We start from the raw sequence: 16,985 nt of genomic DNA, 5'->3' as shown, positions 1-16,985 counted from the left end.
AGTTAGGGTAAAGGAGAATCACCCTTAGTTAACCCTCCTTCAACCCCTTTGTAGGTTGGCACGAGCAGGCAGGCTTAACTTCAGAAGCAAGGTGTAAAGTATTTGTACCAAAACACAGTAACTCAGTGAAAACACTACAAAATGACACAACACAGGTTTAGAAACAAAACAAGACCAAAACAACAAAAATCCAACATACTCAAGTCAAGATATGAATTTTCAAAAGCATAAGTGTCTTAGGCCCTCAGTAAAACCCTGAGGTTTGACCGCCAGGGCTGTTTTGTTGGAAGCACCGCCAACAGGCTGGCGGTTTCACGCCACTTTTGTCCCAGCGGTTTCCCGCCACTTTGATCCCGGCGGTTTAAATCCCCCAGGGCAGCGCTGCTTGCAGCGCTGCCCAGGGGATTACGAGTCCCCCTCCCGACAGCTTTTTCATGGCGGTTTGAACCGCCATGAAAAGGCTGGTGGAAAGGGGAGTCGTGGGGCCCCTGAGGGCCCCTACACTGCCCATGCCACTGGCATGGGCAGTGCAGGGGCCCCCGCCACGGCCCCATGCTGATTTTCACTGTCTGCATAGCAGACAGTGAAAAGCACGACAGGTGCAACTGCACCCGTCGCACAGCCGCAACACTGCCGGCTCCATTTGGAGCCGGCTCCCGTGTTGCGGCCGAGATCCCTGCTGGCCCGGCGGGCGGAAACCAGGTTTCAACTTGGCGGGCGGCGGTTGCCACCCGCCAAGGTTGATATGAGGGCCTTAATCCTTAGAAAACAGTGAGAATAATGTTGTTACACAAAGTACCTGGGTAGCGTCAAAAATAAAGCTGCACGGGTGAGTGTGCATCAGAAAAGGGTAGCGATGCCTCAATTCCTTACTTGTAAGTGAGGCCATGCATCTATTCCTTCTCTGGTCGCGTTGGCGATGCGTCGGTTTTTCTCCCGCAAGGGAGCGATGCGTAAATTTCTGGACGGGGCACCTCGGATCCACACAGAGTTGGGTTGACTTAGACGCCCAGGGACGATGCGTTGAAAATCCGGTTGCACGGTATCTGAAAAGCTCGCTGCATGGGGTTTGCGTCGTTATCAGCCTCTGTTAGCGGGTGTTGCACGTCATTTCTCTAGCCACATTGCATCAATCTTCCGGCCACGATGCAGGTGGAGCTTTGATTTCAGCCACAAAGCTGGTGGCGCGTTATCAGTCACGTCACGGAAGGTCTGTCGGAATTTCCTCACACGGCAGTCTGTGCGTGAATTTTCAGTTTTTGCCAACTGCAACTTTGAAGGGCCCAGGAACTGGATAGTGCACCACTTGGCAGGGCAGGAGTCTCAGCAGAGAGTCCAGGTGCTGGCAGGGGAAGTCTTTGATGGCCCTGAGACTTTAACAACAGGAGGCAAGCTTAGTTCAAGCCCTTGGAGATTATTCTCAAGAAGGAATGCACAACAAAGTCCAGTCTTTGACCCCTTTCACAGGCAGAAGCAGCAGCTGCAGGATAGTCCAACAAACCACAGTCACAGGCAGGGGCAGCACTTCTCCTCAGCCCTTCAGCTCTTCTCCTTGGCAGAGGTTCCTCTTGATTCCAGATGTGGTCTGATTTTCAGGGGTTTTGGGTGCTCTTCTTATACCCCTTTCTGCCTTTGACGTAGGCCTACTTCAAAGAGAAGTCTCTCTTGTTTTCAAGATCCTGCCATGCCCAGGCCAGGCCCCAAACACACACCAAGGATTTGAGACTGTATTGTGTGAGGGCAGGCACAGCCCTTTCAGGTGTAAGTGACCACTCCTCCCCTCAGCACAGATGGCTCCCCAGGATATGCAGGCTACACCCTAGCTCCCTTTGTGTCACTGTCTAGAGGAGAGGTGCAAACAGCCCAACTGTCAAACTGACCCAGACAGGGAATCCACAAACAAGCAGAGTCACAGAATGGTTTAAGCAAGAAAATGCCTACTTTCTAAAAGTGGCATTTTCAAACACACAATCTAAAAACAAACTTTACTAAAATATGTATTTTTAAATTGTGAGTTCAGAGACCCTAAACTCCAAAATTCTATCTGTCCAAAAGGGAATCTGCACTTAAAAGATATCTAAAGGCACCCCCATGTTCACCTATGAGCGATATAGGCCTTGCAACAGTGGCAAATGAATTTGGCAGTATTTCACTGTTAGGATATGTAAAACACTTAAGTACTTGTCCCACCTTTCACATACACTGCAACATGTCCATGGGGCTACCGAAGGCATACCTTAGGGGTGCCTTACATGTATAAAAAGGGAAGGTTTAGGCCTGGCAAGTGGGTACCCTTGCCAAGTCGAATTGGCAGTTTAAAACTGCACACACAGACACTGCAGTGGCAGGTCTGAGCCATGTTTACAGGGCTACTAATGTGTGTGGCACAACCATTGCTGCAGGCCCACTAGTAGCTTTTGATGTACAGGCCCTGGGCACCTCTGGTTCAAAGTACTAGGGACTTATTAGTAAATCAACTATGCCAATCATGGAAAGTCAATTACACATATATTTTACATAGGAGCACTTGCACTTTAGCACTGGATAGCAGTGGTAAAGTGCCCAGAGTAACAAACCAGAAAAAACAGTGTCTAGCAAAAAAGGCCCTCACCTCAGCCTGGATCTTGGGAGGCTTCTAAGCCAGAATGGTGTCAATTTGTGGCTGCAGGGGTGCCACCTGCCCACTCCCTACCTGGTATCCCAAATACACCACTGAGCCCTGCCCTATTTGGCACTTGCTCGCCTTAATAGTGAGGCCTGCCTTTTGCAGGGCCTCCAACACTCTGCAAAAGTGCTGCAAGTGTTCCTTCCAAGTGGAACTGAACACTGCAATGTCATCCAGGTATGCTGCGTTGAAGTAATCCAGCCCAGTTAACACCTGGTTGACCAACCTCTGGAATGTGGCAGGGGCATTTGTCATACCAAATGGCATCACTTTAAACTGGAAGTGTCTATCTGGGGTAGAAATGCTGACCTCTCCTTGGTCCTCTCAGTTAGTGCAGTCTGCCAATACCCAGACCTCAAATCAAATGTGCTGTGGTATTGGTTAGCTCCCAAATGATCGATGAGCTCATCAGCTCTGGGGATGTGGTGCGCATCAGTTTTAGTGACCACATTGAGACCCCGGTAATCCACATAGAACTGGAGTTCTGGGGTGGCACCAGGAGCAGCAGCCTTTGGGATCATGACCACAGGGCTGGCCCAAGGACTGCTAGAAAACTCAATCACCCCTAGGGCTAACATCTTAGACACCTCATCTTTGATGCTAGCCCTGACCTTATCAGTCACCCTATAAACCTTCTGTTTAATGGGTGGACTGTCCCCAGTGTCTACATCATGTGTACACAAGTGTGTGGCCCCTGGGATCAGGAAGAACAAGGTAGCAAACTGACCCAATACCTGGTGAAAGTCCTGGTGTTGTTCTGAGGTCAGGGAGGGGGAGAGGTTCACTCCCTCCACAGACTCATCTTTCTCTAAAGCAGACAGGAGGTCAGGAAGAGGCTCACTCTCTTCCTCCACCCCATCATCTGTTGCTAGGAGCATGGACAATTCAGTCCACTCAAAGTGTGGTTTGAGACGGTTCACATGCAGGTCCCTTAAGGGGTTCCTGGGAGTCTGCAAGTCCACCAAGTAGGTGACTGGTCTTGCGCTCCACCACCTCAAATGGCCCAGTCCAGTTGTCCTGGAGTGCCCTGGGCTCCACTGGCGCCCTTACCCACACCTTTTGCCCAGGCTGAAACTCGACCACAGTGGCATTCTGGTCATACCACAGTTTCATGTCTGCCTGGCTTGCTTCCAGGTTCTCTTGTGCAAGAGCTCTGAAGCGAACAGTCTGGTTTCTGGAGGCCAGCATGTAGCTAAATACATCTTGGGGATGTTTACTGGGGGCTTTCTCCAAACCCTCCTTCACTAGAATCAAAGGTCCCCTGATAGGGTGGCCATACAGCAACTCAAAAGGACTAAATCCAAGTCCTTTTTGTGGCACCTCCCTGTAGGCAATAAGAAGGCATGGCAAGAGGATGTCCTACTTCCGCCTTAAGGGATCTGACAGGCCCATGATCATGCCTTTTTAGGTGCGGTTGAATCTCTCAACCAGACCATTGCATTGGGGGTGGTAAGGAGTGATGGACTTATACGTTACCCCGCACTCCTGCCACTGAGACTTCATCTATGTAGATATGAAGTTGGTACCCCTAGCAGATACCACTTCCTTGGGGAACCCCATGCAGGTAAAAATCCACATCAGCGCACGACCAACCACAGGGGTAGTGAATGATCTTAGAGGAAAGGCTTCTGGGTACCGGGTGGCATGGTCCACCAAGACCAGGATGAACCTGTTGCCCATGGCTGTCTTGGGATCCAGAGGCCCCACAATCTCAATACCGACCATTTCAAAAGGGGTACTAACCACTGGAAAAAGTTGGAGGGGTGCCTTACATTTCCCCCCCACTCTTGCCACTTGCCTGACAAGTCTGGCAAGACCTACAATGAGCATCTGAGTGCCTGCGCATTAGGGACCAGTAAAATTGTGTGACAAGCTGTTTAAAGGTCTAGTCCTGCCACAAATGTCCAGCTAAAGGCACACCATTTGCAAGACCCAGTAGAAAGGCTCTGAAGCACTGGGGTACCACCACCACACGGGCTGACCTAGGTTCAGCAACCATAGGCTTACTACACAGAAAGATGTCCTCCCAATAAATCAGGTGAGATCCTGGCTCCTTGCCAGCCGCCTGGTCTGCAGCCTGCTGCCGCAAACCCACTAGAGTAGGGCATGTCCTCAGTGCCTCACAGAATGTCTCCCTGGTGGGCCCCCCTTCCTGCTGCTACTGTGACAGCTCAGGGTCTTCCCCTTGTTTAGCCACCTGTTTCCCTGTTGGCTCTGGGGCGTCACCCTCAGGTTCCTCCTCCTCCCGGACCGTGGGACCTTCTAGGGCTGGTTCCCTGCACCCCTTGCCCTTCCTCTTTGTGGCAGTTCCCTGGGCCACTGTTTCAGGCTCCAGGGGCTCCTGACCACCCTCACGGGCTGCCATTGACCTGGTGGATACGCATACCCAGCCAGGCAGACCCAACATCTCTAAGTGTGACCTGTGTTCCACCTCCTTCCAAGGGGAATCCTCCAGGTCATTGCCTAGCAAACAATCCAGAGGCATGGTTGGACTCAGCTACCTCCAAGGAACCTGAGACCCCCCCTCATTCAAAGGGAACCTGTGCCACTTTGCACAGGCGCTCTGAGTTGTCCACTGCAACTACTTAGTGAAGTACATAGGGATCTATCTGCTCCTCAGCCACCAGATGACTCCTTGATGTAGTTGCACTGGCCCCTGTGTCTCAGAGCCTCCACCCTCTGTCCATTAATGGTCACCCAATGCCTGTACTTTTTAGTGTGCTCAGGAACAAGGGTTTTCTGGACCATCTCCCTGTCCCCTAGTGAGACAAGGGTCATCTCAGCTGGCTCCCACCCACCTGGAACCAACTCCTCCCCACGCTCTACACTAGCCAAACCCTGGGACTGAACACCAGTGGGTGCCGGTGTACTCTTGGGGCATTTGACCCAGCTGGTCACATTGCATAACACTTACGTGGGGAACCCTCTTCCACAGGTTTCCATTTGGAGAACCATGGCTTCTTTTCACTGGGGGACTGGAAATCCTTACCCTGGGAACTAGGTTGGAACCCTTTAGAGAACTCTCCCTGTGTAGCCTTACCCCCCTTTCTTCTGAGAGGGACCCTCCCCACCCTTGGCATGGTCTCCCCCATACCTCTTCTGGACCCTGGTGCTCTCCCAGGGGTCCACTTCCCGCGGAAGCTTCCTGGGGTCAGTCACCTTGCTGTCAATTAGGTGCTGGCGCAGCTCTGGAAAACATAAACTGTACGAGTGCTCCCAGGCAGTTAAAGCGTAAAGCCCCTCATACGTTGTCACCTTACTGCCCTTCACCCAACCATCCAGTGACCTGCAAAAAGAATCAACACATTCCAACTATGTTTGGGATTCCTTCTTCTTATAGGACCTAAACATATCCCTATACTGCTCAGGGGTGAGACCATACCTTGTGAGTAGGGAATCCTTCATAATAGAGTATGTGAGCCCCTGAGGATCTGCTAAGGATGTCAGAGTATCCCTCCCCTCTACCTCAAAGTGCTTCCACAGACCCGCCCCCAATGAGCTTCAGGGACCAGATTCATATGGAGAGCAGACTCATACTCCTTGAACCACAAGAATATGTCATCCTCCCTTTTGTAATCCTTCACAAGGTCTTTAGGAATGTCCACCTTCCTCTCAGGCTGCACAGTGATAGTGCTGCCACTATCCCTACTGTACTGGCTCCTCTGATCCAACTCCCTCAAGCTGAGCTCATGAGCCAGCAGTATCCACTTTTCCTCTATGACCATCCTCCTTTATTCCATCTCCCTTTGGATCCTAAACTTCTCCAACTGGTGAGCCCTCCCTGCCTGTCTGTCCTGTAACTCTTCAGGAGTCAGACCCGTGGATGACACACTGCTACCTGCCCTGGAGACTCTCTCCCTGGACATAACAGGCCCACCCACTATACCATTGGGTATGGATTGCACCTCCTCCCCCTCATCCTCCGCCTCTCCCTCTGTGTCCCCCTCAGCTTCCTTGGCTGTCACCCAGGCCCTCAGTGCCTTCTGCAGCTCCTCCTTCCTGGTGGAGCCCTTAATGGGACAGGAAAGATTTTTGCAGAACTGCCTCAACTAAGCAACTGTGTAGCTCTCTAGTTTCCATAAGTCAAAAGCAGCTCCAGCTGATGCATCTCCAGATTGAGACATGGTGAAGAATCAACAAAAGTGCAAGTTCCAAGGCAGAAAAAAGAGTTCCCAAAGAAGTTCAAAAAGTCAATCAAAGCTCAGCAAAAATATGGAAGTAGGAAAAAACAATCCAAAAGAGAAAAAGCAAAAACAAGCTATATGTGGTCACGTAATGGTCTGCACTGAAAACATTAGTGTACACTTAATCACTGTATGTCAAGTACAAATACAAGTCCAATCCTCACCGCTGATCACCAATGTTAGAAATGGGGTCTTTGGTTGGCAGTCCGGTTACCCCCTGTCCAAGCAAGGACCCTCACTCTAGTCAGGTTAAAGGAGAATCACCCTTAGTTAATCCCCGCTCACTCCCTTGGTAGCTTTGACGAGCAAGCAGGCTTAACTGCAAAAGCAAGGTGTAAATTATTTGTACCAACACACACAGTAACTCAGAGAAAACACTACAAAAGGACACAACACAGGTTTAGAAAAATAGGTAATATTCAGGTGGGCTGAGTGACAGGTCATCCTCCAACTGTCCTTACTCCACAGGACCATCTACAGAGACAGAATAGTCTCCGCCGTGATTAACCCTAACGTCCGCCCACAATTAAATTTGGCAGGAAGGATACTTTATTTCCGTTGCAACAGAGTATCCATTCCGCCAAGAATTAAATCGGGCCTGCTGTTTTCCTCCCTTCTTAATGATTCCTTAGATTTTATTATTATTGATGGCCCCATCAAGACCCTATAGGAAGCTGCTACACATGTTACAACTTGTGTGAACGAAATGCTGCCTTAAGTGTCTTACTATCCCACTTTCATGTCATAGTTTACAGCACAGCCTTTTGCCATGGTATTACTGTAGGGCCAAAGTGTGCAGAGAGCGATTTCAAGAGATATTTTTCAGAACTCTATGCAAACCGCCTAGTATAAGCACAACAATGTTGTATTATGGAAGAGCATTTTCTAACTAACAAAATATTGTGTGCAAAATTAAATGTATTGAAGTAACATGTAGGCCTGAAAATGAGAATGAAATGTATTTATTTTCCCTTCTGTACTATCCTAGCAGCTGAAAAGCACAAAGGCAACAGTAATCTGTAGCCTTAGATGAATAATGCACCAAAAAGCACATATTTTACTTGTTTTTCATTAGTGACGTAGGTTAAAATGTATTATGAATAACTGTTAAAACTTGCTTAGTAACTTTACCAATGAACCATGCTATGAAATTATAATTCTTCTCGCCTTCTCGCGGTCATAAATTCATCTAATTAATAAAATGTTAGTAATATCACAAAATCTGTTTCTTTATGAATAGACTGGATAGAAAAGAATGTATGGGAAAGGAAATGTGAATTGCAAATATGTATTACACTAACCATGAACTTTTTCTCTCCTGTTCTTGAAATGGTGAGAACCGGCATCCAGTAGAGAGTTTAGTAGCAACATTAGAACAAAATAAGTAATAATGTTTCTTAGATGCTTTAGTAGAGGTTTAATCGAAAGACGCTGTTCTGTACTCATGAAGATATCGAAATTGATTTGCTGATTGAGTGGTGAAGATATACATGTTTCAAAATTGTGTGATTATAAAATGTGTGTTCCTAGATTAGTGCAAGAATGCTTTTTCTGAGATCTTTAGCAGAGAAGCCTAAGAGGCTGGGGCTCATTCAGAAGCAATTCCTACTCTAGTCTGATACTCTGTGATTTCTCGCAGACGCTCTCTGATATACTACTCAGACTCACCTTGAGCCTCTATATTTTGGGCACTTAGATTCAATCTGAGACTTTTTGCCTGAAACTTGTTTGTTCCAAAACTCTATTGCATTTCTAAATGCTTTCACATCATTAATTATGAACTCTTTATGGGTTCCTTTTAGCAAATTGATTTGTCTTTCTCTTATGGAACCATCCGCTAAATTAGACCCGGAAATTGAATTGTGTGGAATCCGCGTCATGCATTGTTCTGTTTATATTTGATTTATACATTTTTTTATATATGATTCGTGATTTTGTCAATAAGGATGAGAAATTAAGAAAAATAAAAATACTTAACCTTCATTTAATCTCTCATCATTGACTCTTAAAATAAATGCCATTGATATATTGAACATTTGTAAATGTTTTGATTTCTTTCTACTTGTCTCATGCTACACCTCTAAGGTTCATTGCCTGGGGTCCAGTAGCAAAGAGAAAGAACTCTTAATTATTCACTTTCCACTATAACAAAGTTGGTAGCAGATGATGGTTAGGCAATGAGATAAAGAGGCTGCAAAAATGTAAAAGTGCCCAAGGTAGATAAATGCTCAAAGGCCAGTTTTGAAGACTGACAGAGGACTCACCTGACTGCTTTTCTGCAAAGGACTGCTGCCTGTTGTTTCCCTGCTGCCCTGCTGCCCTCTGGCTCTGCTGAGAAGTGCTCTCCAAGAGCGTGGATTGAGCTTGCCTCCTGTTTTCTGAAGTGGCAGGGCCAAAAAGACTTCATCTCTGCAAAGAACTACTTGTGTGGCGAAATTTCGAAGCACAGCCTGACCGAAACGGCACACAGCCTGCATCTCAGGGAGTAAATCACTGCACGCTGAACTGAAACAACGTAGCCCGACTCCCAGAGTGGAGATCGATGCAGCACCAGCGTTGTGACTGGAACTTCGGCCCACTGGATCAATGCATAGCCGAGCCGGAAAGACGCAGCCCAACTTCCTGCGAGAAGAATCGATGCAGCGCCTCCTGTGAGACAGAAATTTCCCTGCATCGCCCACTGGATCAACGCACCTCCTGTGACTTCATCCTGTATGCCCAGGATTTCTCTGCATCGTCCCCGGGGCGTCCAAATACCTCGCAACCCGAAAAGGATCCAAGTCTGCACCCCAGAAATTGACGCGTGAAAAATATCGACACATCGTCTGTGTGCACCCAGAGAAATCGACAAACACCTCCCCGTTTTCCACGCATCTCCTACTCTGCAGTCCCTTGTAGATAATTTGGACGCAAACCAGGTACTTTGTGCTTGCAAGAGACACTTATTGCTTATAAGAACTTAAGACTATTTCTATAATTTTCTAACGTGATATTTCAACGTGTACTTAACAAATCTTGATTGTTTTCACCTTATTTTATCCACATAAATATTCTATATTTTTCTAAACCTGTGTTGTGTATTTTTCTGGTGTTTATACTTTGTTATTGCATGATTTATTGCACAAAAACTTTACACATTGCCTTCTAAGTTAAGCCTGACTGCTCAGTGCCAAGCTACCAGGGGGTGGGCTCAGGATAATTTGGATTGTGTGTGACTTACCCTGACTAGAGTGAAGGTCCTTGCTTGGACAGGGGATAACCTGACTGCCATACAAAGACCCCATTTCTAACATGGTGCCTAAAGCGAAGAAGGGGAATAAGCACAAGAGAGTATTGTGGTATAATGCTAAATGCAGTGAACAAAAAAACAGACTGACATTAGCTGTTAAAAGTAAAAATACCAGTCCAATCCCCATTCTGTGTAAAACCTACACGCACGCCCAACACATAGCCAGGCAAGACTGGGAAGAACAAAGATTGCGCAACCTTCTATCAGTTTACCAAGAGAAAGATTTGACCACATGTTTGTCACGGGTAAGCTGGGGAAGAGAAGCCAATGCAGCCAAACTAGTAATCATATCCTGCCCAAAGCATGTGTTGAGCATTTCCGAGCACTCTATGGTGAGGGTATGTCAGCCGGCGATTCCAGAGATGGGCAAGCTCTTGAAACAGGTCCAGAGTCAGATCTAGAGGGGACATTTGACCTACAAACTATATTAATTGCAATAGGGGCAACTGCACACGGGAAAGCCCCCAGCCCGGACAGCATTCCTGAACACATCTATCTTCACCACAAAAAAAGTGGGCTGAGTACATCTTAGGCTTGTGTAATGCAGTAGGCAGCAGTGCCCCTCTCCCTAAATCCTGGAAAGCTGCCGAAGTGGTACCCATTTATAAAAAGTGGACATGTAGCTTAATGAATAGTTATAGACCAATCAGCCTTATAGACTTGTTACAAAAGATCTTCTGTCATTTGGATTGATGAAAACCGAAACCTCTCCCCTTTTCAAACAGGCTTCAGAGACAAAATTAGCACCGTGGACCAAGTATTTTGTTTTATTTTACTGTCCTGGAAAACGGTGCTCATCAGCAAGGGTCACTTGTATGTGGACTTGGCCGAACTGAAGTCTACTTTTGATCTGGTACCTTGGCACAGAGTATGGCATGTACTTGAGCAGTTGGGAATGCCCCTCAACTTGCTATCAATCATTATCCATTTGCATGAGAACAACCACGCTAGGGTTCAGTGAGGTGATCAGGTCCAGCTCACTGATGACATTTTCATTCAAAAGTGTGTACGCCAAGGCTGCGTACTCACCCCACCCTCTTTTCCCTCTTTCTGAATGACGTAGTGGAGTTCCTTGTGGCCATCCAAATGGACACACCATCATTGGCAAAAGCAAAGAAATCCACGCTGCTGTTTGCCGGTGATAACCTCTTGGTCTCCCAGACCCCAAAAGGGCTACAAACTTTGCTGACACATTTTGAGCAGTTTTGTCGACTTGGAGGCCTCAAGATCAACTCAGCAAAAACAAAATATATGACTCTCAACTGCCACAAATCTTTTAGAGGGAAAATGTTCTTGTGTGGTGTGGAAATTGAAATGGTCGAGGCCATTGACTACCCGGGCATTAAACTGTCATCTGGTGCAACATAGCAACACCAAATAGACAATGCCACGCAAGGCATAAACATATAGCTCCTGCTATTTTAAAAGAGCATTGAGGCACAGTTTCCTACCCCAAAGCTGTAATTACTGCAATGTATGGTGCAGAACTGTGGGAATTTTCCAACCTGACAGATATGGACAAGTGCGAGCGCAAGTTCATTGAAACGCTGTTGTCCAACCCCCCCAGCACTCCTTCTTACCTGCTCAAACTGGATTTGGCCCAGAAAAACATTGTTACTAAAGCCAGCCTTAGGCCAACTTTATTCTGGCGGAGGCTTAAAACTATCCCCCAGCTAAGTAATTATGCTGAGTTGCTTAAGGATGTAATGAGGCAGGACTGATTCCACAAGATTGACTGGTGCAATAATGTGAAAAAGTTACTCAAAGACATGGGTTTGCATGGACTTTGAGAGGAATCCTCGCTGGAGCCAATCCCTTTGAAAGAACACATTAAAAATGTGTACTGGCGATTGGTGATGCAGAGAGAGTTTGACAACAGCTCCAGAGGTTCCCTGACTATGGATTTTGTGTGGTTCAAGTTAAGCCCCCTGTATGATGTGTACCTGAACTGCATCACTGTTCCCTCAGATAGAAACTATATGTACAGTTTAGGGTTGGTTCCTTGTCCCTCAGCTCATTCACCACAAAATGGTCTACACAATGAGTCCCCATGGATTTGTCCTACTTGCAGAGGGGGTAATGGAAGCATAGCCCAAGCCCTGTGTATCTGCCCAGCATATGACCAGCCTAGGTGGTGTTGGATTAGACCGACCTGTCAGAATCTTGGCACAAGAAATTGTCTAACGGCTACGAGGATTTTGCAAACTGACCCAGACCACTGTATGCGTGCGCTGTTGCAAAATTCTTAGGTTGGATGTGGTCAGTTAGACACAGGGTATTAGCAGCTACCTAGGCACAGCTCCTGTGCCCAGTCATGGTGACTATAGAACAAAACTGAGGCCCATATTTATACTTTTTGACGCAAAACTGCGCCAACGCAGTTTTGCGTCAAAAAAATTAGCGCCGGCTAACGCCATTCTGAAGCGCCATGCGGGCGCCGTATTTATTGAATGACGTTAGCCGGCGTTAGCCACCGGCGCCGTCTGGTGTGCGTTAAAAAAAACGACGTACACCAGGCAGCGGCGGCGTAGGGGGATATGGGGCTTGGGCGTCAAGAAATGGGGCAAGTCAGGTTGAGGCAATTTTTTCGCCTCAACCCGATTTGCGCCATTTTTTTTCACTCCCAACCCCCATAGAAATGACTCCTGTCTTGGCAAAGACAGGAGTCATGCCCCCTTGCCCAATGGCCATGCCCAGGGGACTTCTGTCCCCTGGGCATGGTCATTGGGCATAGTGGCATGTAGGGGGGCACAAATCAGGCCCCCCTATGCCACAAAAAAAAAAAAAAAACACTTACCTGAACTTACCTTAATGTCCCTGGGATGGGTCCCTCCAGCCTTGGGTGTCCTCCTGGGGTGGTCAAGGGTGACAGGGGGTGTCCCTGGGGGCATGGGAGGGCACCTCTGGGCTCCTTCAGAGCCCACAGGTCCCTTAACGCCTGCCTTTTGCAGGCGCTAAAAAACGGCGCAAAAGCAGCCGTACGTCATTTTTTTTGACCCGCCCACTCCTGGGCGTGATTTTTGTCCGGGAGTATAAATCCGACGCACATGCCTCGGAGTCGATTTTTTAGACGGGAACGCCTACCTTGCTTATAATTAACGCAAAGTAGGTGTCCACGCTAAAAAATGACGCTAACTCCATGGACTTTGGCGCTAGACGCGTCTAACGCCAAAGTATAAATATGGAGTTCGTTTTGCGTCGAAATTGCGTCAAAAAAACGACGCAATTCCGGCGCAAACGGAGTATAAATATGCCCCTGAATATCTCGACTTATGCTTCTGTTTGTTTGGTATTATTTTTCAACTTTCAGCTGAACTTCTGAGCAATTTGCACTTTATTTGAAGCACTTTTAACAGTTTGTGCTGTGCACCACATTGCAACTAAGGCCCATATTTATACTTTTTGACGCTAAACTGCGCTAACGCAGTTTAGCGTCAAAAAATTTAGCGCCGTCTAACGCCATTCTGAAGCGCCATGCGGGCGCCGTATTTATGGAATGGCGTTAGCCGGCGCTAGCAGACCGGCGCTGCCTGGTGTGCGTGGAAAAAAACCACGTAGACCAGGCAGCGCCGGCGTAGGGGGAAAATGGCGTTAGGGCGTCTTAAAATGGGGCAAGTCAGGTTGAGGCAAAAAAATCGCCTCAACCCGATTTGCGCCATTTTTTTCGACGGCCAGACGCCATTTAAATGACTCCTGTCTTAGTAAAGACAGGAGTCATGCCCCCTTGCCCAATGGCCATGCCCAGGGGACTTATGTCCCCTGGGCATGGTCATTGGGCATAGTGGCATGTAGGGGGGCACAAATAAGGCCCCCCTATGCCACCAAAAAAAATTAAAAAAAATTAAAAATTATACTTACCTGAACTTACCTGAATGTCCCTGGGATGGGTCCCTCCATCCTTGGGTGTCCTCCTGGGGTGGGCAAGGGTGGCAGGGGGGGTCCCTGGGGGCATGGGAGGGCACCTGTGGGCTCATTTTGAGCCCACAGGCCCCTTAACGCCTACCCTGACCCAGGCGTTAAAAAGTGGCGCAAATGCGGGGTTTTTTGACCCGCCCACTCCCGGGCGTGATTTTTGCCCGGGAGTATAAATACGACGCATTTGCGTCGCCGTCATTTATTTAGACGGGAACGCCTTCCTTGCATCTCATTAACGCAAGGAAGGCGTTCACGCAAAAAAATGACGCTATTTGCCCATACTTTGGCGCTAGACGCGTCTAACGCCAAAGTATAAATATGGCGTTAGTTTTGCACCGAATTTGCGTCGAAAAAAACGACGCTAATTCGGCGCAAACGGAGTATAAATACGGGCCTAAGTTTGCACATTTGTAAGGTCCTTAGCCCAATGTCTTTTAGAAAATGGATTGGGTTCAATTCGTTTTCAACCATTCTGTTTTAATCACTACCTAACACGTTTGTGTCACACAGTGCCATCATTATGACACCGAGCAATAGTTCATTGTATGTTTATTTTTAACTCTTTTGATTTTATTTGTTGTATTTCAGTGTTTTATGGATGAAATAATTCTGAAATAAGCATACTGTTGTTGTTGCCAATAATAAGATTGAGAAGCAGAGAAATGAATAAAAGAATGAAGAAAGATTTCGAATTAAGTGAGCGTTTTAATAAAGAATATAACAGACTAAAAGAAAAAGAACATTTCAAAAAGAAAAGGAGAGATTCAGCAGGCGATGCGATTGAACTCCGAATACATCTGTGGATGTGCTTTTGTGATGGTTCCAAACCATCACATGGGGGACTGGAAAAACGTTTTCCAATTAACAAAATATTGTGTGGGAAATTAAACATGTAAAAATAACATGTAGACCTGAAAACGAGAATTAAATGCATTTTTTCCCTTCTCTGCTATCCTAGCTGAAAAGCACACAGGCAACAATAATTTGTCTGCTTTGTTGAAGAATGCACCATCGAACACATATTTTACGTGTTTTGTCATTAGTGATCTAGGTTAAAATGTATTATGACTAACTGTTAAAACTTGTTACCTTTAACAATGAACCATGCTATGAAATGTATAATTCTTTTAACATTCATAAGTCCATCGAATGCATAAAATATTAGTAATATCACAAAATCAATTTCTTTGTGACTAGATTGGGTAGAAAAGAGTGTATGGAAAAGGAAATGTGAATTGAGAATATGCATTACACTAACCATGAACTTTTTCTCTCCTGTTTCTTGAAATGGTGAGAACCGGCATCCAGTAATTCGGTTATAACGTTAGAAAAAAATAAATAAAAATGTTTCTTAGTTGCTTTGTTAGGGGGATTAATTGGTGGAATCTGTCCTGTTCTCATGGAGACATCGAAATTGATTGGTCGAACGAGTGGTAGAGATGAAGAAAGAAAATACATGTTTCAAAATTGGGTGATTATAAAATGCGTGTTCGTAGATTAGCGTGAGAATGTTTTTTTAGAGGCTTTAGCAGAGAAGCCTTGGCGACTTGGGCTCATTTAGCACCAATTCCCTCCTCCATTGTAATACTTTGTGATTTCTCGCAGGCCCTCTCTGAGACTATTCGGACTCACTTTGAGCCGCTTTATTTTTCAAACTGACGGACATATTTAAGTCAAAGGGTGCTGCACCTAGTGCAGCGCCACATTTCTTGTGCCCCTTAGCCACGCACCATAGCGGTAGTTAGGAGACTAGCGCCAGAGTTTTTGATGCTAGCCAAGAGCTTTGCAGGATTAGCATAAAAAATTCTGACGCTAATCCTGCAAAGCACCCAGAGGGCCATTGTAACCAATGGGAGCCTCCTTTTAATGCCTGCTCTGTGTAGGCATTAAAAGTGTGGAAAAAAATGGTGCAACAAAATCTCTTAGATTTCCTTGAGCCATTTTTTCGCCCTCGCCACCTAATCGGGGAATGCCCCCTTTGCATACATTCTGCCTGGTGCAGGCATGATGTAGCGCAAAGGGTTTCAAAGTGGTGCAATGCATGCATTGCGTCACCTTGTAAATATGGTGCGTCGTTTTTGACCTTCTAACGCCACATTAGCGTAAAAAATTATGCTAATGTGGTGTTGGAATGGCGCTAGGAGCTCTTAATTATGCCCCTTAGAATCAATCCAAGACTTTTTACCTAACACGTGTTTGCTCTAGAACTCTATCGGGTTTCTAAATGCTTTCACATCTTTGATTATGAACTATTTTTGGGTTCCTTTAGCAAGTTGATTTGTGTTTGTTTTACAAAACCATCCTCTAGATTAGACCAGAAAATGTTATTGTATGAAACAGCTTCATGCATTGTTCTGTTTATATTTGATTTATAAGTCTTTGATATATGATTCTTAATTTTGGCAATAAAGATGAGAAACTAAGAAAACTGAAAATAAAAAAACTCTGATCATTGACTCTTAAAAGAAATATCATTGATATATTGAAAATTGTTAAATGTTTTGATTGCAGCTTCTACTTGTCTCATGCTACGCCTCCAAGGTGTATTGTCTGGGGTCCAGTAGCGAAGTGGAAAAACTAAGGGGCATATTTATACTCTGTTTGCGCCAAATTTGCGTCGTTTTTTTCGACGCAAATTCGGCGCAAAACTAATGCCATATTTATACTTTGGCGTTAGACGCGTCTAGCGCCAAAGTAGGAGTAAAGAGCGTCATTTTTTTGCGTGAACGCCTTCCTTGCGTTAATGAGATGCAAGGTAGGCGTTCCCGTCCAAAAAAATGACTGCGACGCAAATGCGTCGTATTTATACTCCCGGGCAAAAATCACGCCCGGGAGTGGGCGGGTCAAAAAACCCCGCATTTGCGCCGCTTTTTAACGCCTGGGTCAGGGCAGGCGTTAAGGGAACTGTGGGCTCAAAATGAGCCCACAGCTG

The 16,985-nt window shown here is 46.3% G+C and overlaps 1 protein-coding gene across 1 annotated transcript in view; it reads right to left on the bottom strand.

Annotated features, from left to right (window-relative positions):
- SLC3A1 (solute carrier family 3 member 1) overlaps positions 1 to 16,985 on the bottom strand; it is a 73,742-nt gene that overhangs the window by 14,951 nt on the left and 41,806 nt on the right. The gene's annotated exons all lie outside the window — the stretch shown is intronic.

Source organism: Pleurodeles waltl, chromosome 5 (assembly GCF_031143425.1).
Source record: "Pleurodeles waltl isolate 20211129_DDA chromosome 5, aPleWal1.hap1.20221129, whole genome shotgun sequence".
Lineage (NCBI taxonomy): Eukaryota > Metazoa > Chordata > Amphibia > Caudata > Salamandridae > Pleurodeles > Pleurodeles waltl.
Note: the sequence above shows the minus strand (reverse complement) of the source record. Positions and strands in the feature narration are given on the sequence as shown.